Below are 7173 nucleotides of genomic sequence, written 5' to 3'. Positions count from 1 at the left end.
TCTAGTCATCCCAAATAAATTCAGACCTTTAGTATTAATATTTTTGTATCAAATAATCTCTTCACATTTGGGATTTAATATATTTGTAACATTCAAGAGAATTTGGCCTATTGGAATGTCAACCTTGTTTCAATATAAAATATATAATTGAGTGAGTGATTTAGACTTGTAATTTTACATTAAAACCTTGCTAAGGTTATAAACAGTATTAGAACACTTAGAAGAACTTAGGGTTCATCATATCGATGCATTTAATTTATTAGGTTAGTAGTATTACTTTAGTTTGGGGGAAGCTTTAAAAAACGTATATTTAATTGTATTAGATTTATGGAGTTTCTTGAGTTGTTGGAAAGGTTTTGTTTGTTAATTTAAAAATGGAAAACTTTAAATAGGAAATGTAATGTATTAATTTTATAAATGCAACGGTTCACAGAATTTAATTAGCCAAGTATGTAAAATAGATTAAACACTAATCAAAGGCCTTAATCAAAGTAATTATTCTTCTGTTTCTGGCCAAAATAGAGTAACGAGATCCCTGTTACTAGTCAGCTGACTAATCAGTTAAAATAGGGAGATTATCGTGGATTATCAGGGCAGGTCCAATGTTATCACATGAGCCCTTAAAAGCAGAGGAAAGGAGCAAAATGGAAATCAGAGAAATTCAAAGCATGAGGACCCGCCAATGCTGGCTCTGCAGGTGGAGGGGTCTCCCGGCAAACTCTCTTCTGCCAATAACCTGAATGAGTCTGGAAGCAGATTCCTCCACGGAGCCCGCAGCAAGGGACACAGTCCTGCTGACACCTTGATTTCAGCCTAGTGAGAGCCTAAGCCAGGAACCCAGCTGAGCCACGCCTGTGCCCAGACTTCTGACCCACGAAACTGTGGAATAATCAGAGAGTGTTGTTTTAACTGACTAAGTTTGTGGTACTTTGTCAGGGCAGCAATAGAAAACCAATAGACTCAAGTCTTCTCCATTGCTGCAGGGTATCTGAATATCCTTGTACACACGACCTTGGATGGGTCTATGAGTGTACCTATAGGGTAAATCCCTAAACATCGGAATTGCCTGGTGAAAGGGCATAAGTATTTAATACTGTGTCACTTCTTTCTATAGAATTATACCAATTGCATTCCCTCTGACCCTCTGCAGCCATGTCTGTTTCCCACACCCAATGTGCTATCTAGCTTTTTGATTCTTGGCAATTGTTATACATTGAATTGTGCCCACCCCCCCCCCAGCCCCCCGCGCCAAAGCTGTATTGAAATCCTGACCTTATTTGGAGATAGGTCTTTACAGAGGTAATTAAGTTAAAATAAGCTTGTTAGGGCTTCCCTGGTGGCGCAGTGGTTGAGAATCTGCCTGCTAATGCAGGGGACATGGGTTCGAGCCCTGGTCTGGGAAGATCCCACATGCCGCAGAGCAACTGGGCCCGTGAGCCACAACTACTGAGCCTGCGTGTCTGGAGCCTGTGCCCCGCAACAAGAGAGGCCGCGATAGTGAGAGGCCCGCGCACCGCGATGAAGAGTGGCCCCCGCTCGCCACAACTAGAGAAAGCCCTTGCACAGAAACGAAGACCCAGCACAGCCAAAATTAAATAAATAAATAAATAAAATTTTTTTAAAAAATGAGATTGTTAAGATAAACCCTCATCCTAAATGACTGGTGTCCTTGTCGAAAGGGCAAGTTTGGACACAGACACGCACACAGAGAAGGACACGTGAAGATGAAGGCAAAGATCAGGGTGATGTGATTACAAGCCAAGGAATGCCAAGGTCGCCAGCAAATCACCTGAAGCCCGGGGAGAGCCGGGAACAGATCCTCTCTGCCGCCTTTAGAGGGAGCACAGCCCGGCTGATACCTTGGTTTTGGACTTCTGGCCTCTGTACCTGTGAGACAATAAATTTCTGTTGTTTTAAGTCACCCCATTTGTGCTACTTTGTTATGGCAGCCCTAGAAAACTAATGGATGGGAGCCAGGTAATGGATTACAGATAGGACCTCTTGGTAGTTTGAATTTTTTTCTTTTTTTAGCTGCACCACGGGGTTTGCAGAATCTTAGTTCCCCCACCAGGGATTGAACCCAGGGCCATGCAGTGAATGTATCAAGTCCTAACCCCTGGACCGCCAGGGAACTCCCTGTAATTTGAATTTTTACCTCTGCCTATACCCCCTCCCTCTTGTTTATTTTTTGTTTGTTTTTGTTATTTTTTGTTTTTTTGTTTTGTTTTGTTGTTTTGTTTTTTTTTACCCCCATCTCTTTTTTTTTTTTTTTTTTTTTTAATTCCTCAGATAAGTCATTTTCTTTTTTTTTTTTTTTTTTTAGCTACTTTATTTATTTATTTATTTTATTTTTGGCTGTGTTGGGTCTTCGGTTCGTGCGAGGGCTTTCTCCAGTTGCGGCAAGCGGGGGCCACTCTTCATTGCGGTGCGGGGACCGCTCTTCATCGCGGTGCGCGGGCCTTTCACTATCGCGGCCCCTCCCGTTGCGGGGCACAGGCTCCAGACGCGCAGGCTCAGTAGCTGTGGCTCACGGGCCCAGCTGCTCCGTGGCATGTGGGATCTTCCCAGACCAGGGCTCGAACCCGTGTCCCCTGCATTAGCAGGCAGATTCTCAACCACTGCGCCACCAGGGAAGCCCTACCCCCATCTCTTTAAAAACAGTTTTCCCTTGGCTTCTGGGTTGCTGGACTCCCTCAGTTTCTACCCCCCTACCAACACCCCTGGCCATTCTGACCACTCCCTTGTGTATCTCTTGCTCTGGCCTCCCCTCTCAATGGCAGACATCACGTGATGATCTAGGCATCCCAGCCTTGTTCAAAACAGAACTCTTGACTTCTATCTTCTATGCCAGACAACCTCTCAGAAAGCAACCTTCTACCAGTTGCTGAAGCCCAGCACCTTGGAAGGCATCCTAGTTCTCTTTCCCCCTCACCTCCTTCACCTGCTCCATCAGCCAGCTTCCAGCAGAGTAGATCCTGAACAGGCCCACTTTTTTCCATTTCTCCTGTAAGTCCCAGGTCAGCACTGCTGTCAGTTCCCACCCAGATTACTGCCACAGCCTCCCTGAAACTGAACAGGACACTGTGGAGCCCCTGGACATGGAAGCCTTTCTGTGTCCCCCATTTCTTGTTTGTAGGGAATAGACCCCAGCCTCTACGACCTTCCCTGAGTCCCAAAGGACAGATTCAAACAGTTGCTAATCAGGGAAGAGAGGGGATGCAGCGACAAGGGAGAAGCAGCCAAGAAACAATAGTGCAATCTTGGGGCAGGGTGCTGGTTCCACCTCAAGGGATACACATAACAATATCTTTGAGCTCTTTACAGAACTAAAACCCCCAACAAATGGAAGACGTTAGTATTCTTCATTCCAGAGAATATCACCTTAGGCCAGACTAAAGGAACCAGAGAGGCTCATCAAGAGACCACCAGAGGGCTTCCCTGGTGGCGCAGTGGTTGAGAATCTGCCTGCTAGTGCAGGGGACACGGGTTCGAGCCCGGGTCTGGGAAGATCCCACATGCCGCGGAGCAACTAGGCTCGTGAGCCACAACTACTGAGCCTGTGCGTCTGGAGCCTGTGCTCCGCAACAAGAGAGGCCGCGATAGTGAGAGGCCCACGCACCGCGATGAAGAGTGGCCCCCGCTTGCCACAACTAGAGAAAGCCCACGCACAGAAGCGAAGACCCAACACTGCCAAAAATAAATATAAAAATAAATAAATAAGACCCGGCACAACCAAATAAATAAATAAATATTAAAAAAAAAAAAGACTACCTGAGATCAGATTAAATGAGTGCAGGCCCTTCACATACCCTAATCTTTACCGCCAACCCCGCCCTTGAACCATGGCTATAAAACTCCTCACCAAATCCCTCCCGGTTGGGACACACAGTTTTGAGGGGCACAAGCCCGCTGTGTCCCCCTTTGCTTGGCAGAGCAATAAAGCTGTTCTCTTCTACTTCACCCAAAGCTCTATCTCTGAGATTCAACTGGGCACCAGTGCACAGAGGCTGGAGTTTTCAGCATCATCCCCGCCCACCTTGCTTCCCACTTGGGCTCCCACACCAAACAGTCCTTTACGCAACAGCTAGAGGGATCTCTTCAAAACACATCTGTCAGATTACTTCCATGCTTGAAACTCCTCATGGCCTCTGTTATGGGTTGAATTGTGTCCCCCTCCCCAAATTCATATGGTGAAGTCCTAACCCCTAGTACCACAGAATGTGACATTTGGAAATAGGGTCATTGCAGATATAATCAGTTAAGATGAGGTCACACTGGAGTAAGGTGGGCCTCTAATCTAAAACGACTGGCTTCCTTGCGAAAAGGGGAAGTTTGGACACAGACATGCACACAGGCAGCAGGACACGTGAAGGTAAAGGGTGAGATAGGGGTGATGTAGCTACGAGCCAATGAACACCAAGATCGCCAGTCAGCCACCAGAAGCCAGGGGAGAGGCCCGGAACAGACCCTTCCCTGCCAACCTCAGAGGGAGCGCAGTTCTGCTGACACCTTGGTTTTGGACTTCTGGCCTCTGTGACTGTGAGTCAATAAACTCCTGTCCTTCTAAACCACTCAGGTTGTGGGAATTTGTTACAGCAGCCACAGGAAGCACATACAATCTCTTTCTGGTTACCTGTGGTCGCAGGGTTGGGTCCTAGGGGAGAGAAGTTAGTGGAGACCCCCAGGAAGCTCCCTCAGAGGAGGTGGGCCTTATTCGGGGTGGGATAGGGGGTGTGGGAGGGATAGACACTTGAGTCTATCTTCCCCAGACTCTCAGGAGGAGGACAAGGGTAGGATAGTGGTGGAAACAGGGACCAGGGGCAAATGAAAGGGCCCAGGTCGGATGATGTCAGGTGGGGGAGGATAAGGGGGAGGGCGGAAAGGACAGAGGGACCTGCTATAGACAGAGGACTGAGCAACCAGGCCTTGGTCCCATTCGTGTGGAAGGCGAGAAGGCACTTGCTAAGGCTTAACAGGGCTGCACTGGGCTGAAATAGTTCGTGTTTCTTTCATGTACAATATAACTGGGGTGTGCTGAAAGCGGGGACAGCGGAAGAGGGTGTGTCTTCTGGGAAAGGGAAAGGCCGAGCACAGGCCACCAGGATGTTTCTCAAGGCCCACGCCCCGTCCTGCCATCTTTAGCCCCATAGCCTGAGGAGGCATATGGTTCCAGGTCCCCAGAGAAGAAACATGGGAGAGTCAGATGCCACTCAAAGCTGGCCAGGGGTCTCCAGACCAGTGAGTGCCAGGCCCAGAGAAAGGGCCACAGAATCCTGGGGAACAAGAGCAGAGAGTCTGAAAGGCTCCATTTCACAGAGGGGGAGACTGAGGCCAGAGATGCAATGAGTCCCAGTGTGCAGAATGTGGTTAGAGGCTAAGGGGTGATGGGGGAAAGGTGGGGAGAATAGAAGGGGAAGAAAGGGAGAGGGAAGGGAAGAGAGGGCCAGAAAGAGGGAAGGGAGAAGCAGGAAGAAAGAGGGCGGGGCAGGGGAGGGAGGAGGGATGAGAGGGAGCTGGAAAGATCTTCCCTAAGGCACATCACAGTGCCCAAAATGCCACCATTAGAGATAAGCGACTAAGTCTGGAAGGCATTGAAGGTTCCGGGAAAGAGCGTGTCAGTCTTACTACAGATAAGATAGCAGCTCCTGGTGTTGTTACCCTGGGAATCTATGCCAAGGGGTGGCAGGGTTCAACTCAGTGAACCACTCCCCGCTTAAGAGCAAGCCAAGCCACTTCTCCACCCTGCCCCAGCCTCCCTCCCCCTCTTCCCACCTCCATCCTCTTCATCTGCCCAGTCAGCCCTCAGGTTGGCCCCCAGAGAAGGCCCTGCCTCCTGCGGGCAGGTTTGGACCAAGGAGGCCACAGTCTCCATGATTATGCTTAGGTGTGCTTTCTCCCCCACCCTCACCCCATTTCCTCCTTGAAGGAGAGTTGTCCAGGGTCGGGGACAGGGTGTCAGGAGCCCCCACTTCTCCTGGGGTCGTGAGCTCAGGGCCGGGCAAAGGCCAGGACGTGGCTGTTTGAATGACATCTACAGGGCCCAGCATGAGCCCCCCACTTCTGCCCCCAAACTCCCTTCCCCCCTCACCCAGGCGATCCCAGGATGACATCCCTAGAGGGTGGGAATCCTGAGGCCCACAGTTTGATTTCAGCCTTTGTTCCCTTCCCTCTTTCTCTGGGGGCAGGTGAGGGGCAGAGTAGATCCTGGAGGGTCCAACGAGGACCCGCTATCATCTTCTGCCAACCTGAGGCCAGTCCTATGGCCATGGAGCCCACGGCAGCTGAGTGGGAGGGAATCCTAGAGGCCCCAACCTTTGTCCTTTAGGGGGAGAAACTGAGGCCAGAGACAAACTGAGTTGCCCCATGGCACACGGCTGCTTCATGGCAGGATTAGAATCTGGGTTAGGGTTAGGGTTTGTCCCCAAACCCTATCTTGTGCCCATTTGGCTACAGCAGTGGCCTTTCCTCTAATTCCGGGATGCCTGACAGCCCTGTGACATCCTCAGGGCACAAGGCAGGGATGGGGTGATGCAGAAATGGCCAGGACAAGAGTCGGAGGGAGCTGAGATGTTAAGACATTTGTCTTGTGTCATGTAAGGGAGAACCCGGGCATCTGGGGCAGGGGTGAGAGGTGAGAGGGGGTTGGAGGGGCATATTCGCGGGGTAAGGACAGACCCTACTGAGAAACTGTCATGTGCCAGGGATAGTGCCTGGGGGATTCTGTCTGATTCTCCATCCCTGACAAGTCAGTTTTCTTTTTCTTTTTCTTTTTTTTTTAATGTTTATTTTAAAAAATAAATAAGGGGCTGTGCCTGCTGAAGCCCTGAAGGGGCTTCAGTAGTTGTGGCTCATGGGCTCAGTAATTGTGGCGCACGGGTTTAGTTGCTCTGTGGCATGTGGGATCTTCCCGGACCAGGGCTCGAACCTGTGTCCCCTGCATTGGCAGGCGGATTCTTAACCACTGCGCCACCAGAGAAGCCCTGCACCAGGTCTTAGTTGAGGCAGGCGGGCTCCTTAGTTGTGGCATTCGAACTCTTAGCTGTGGCATGCGTGTGAAATCTAGTTCCCTGACCAGAGATTGAACCTGGGCCCCCTGCATCGGGAGCATGGAGTCTTATTCACTGCACCACCAGGGAAGTCCACAAGTCAGTTTTCTTGTTCTCACTTTCTGGA

This window comes from Balaenoptera acutorostrata, chromosome 15 (assembly GCF_949987535.1).
Source record: "Balaenoptera acutorostrata chromosome 15, mBalAcu1.1, whole genome shotgun sequence".
NCBI classification, from domain to species: domain Eukaryota; kingdom Metazoa; phylum Chordata; class Mammalia; order Artiodactyla; family Balaenopteridae; genus Balaenoptera; species Balaenoptera acutorostrata.
The sequence above is the reverse complement of the archived record's forward strand: the minus strand, read 5'-3'. Positions refer to the sequence as shown.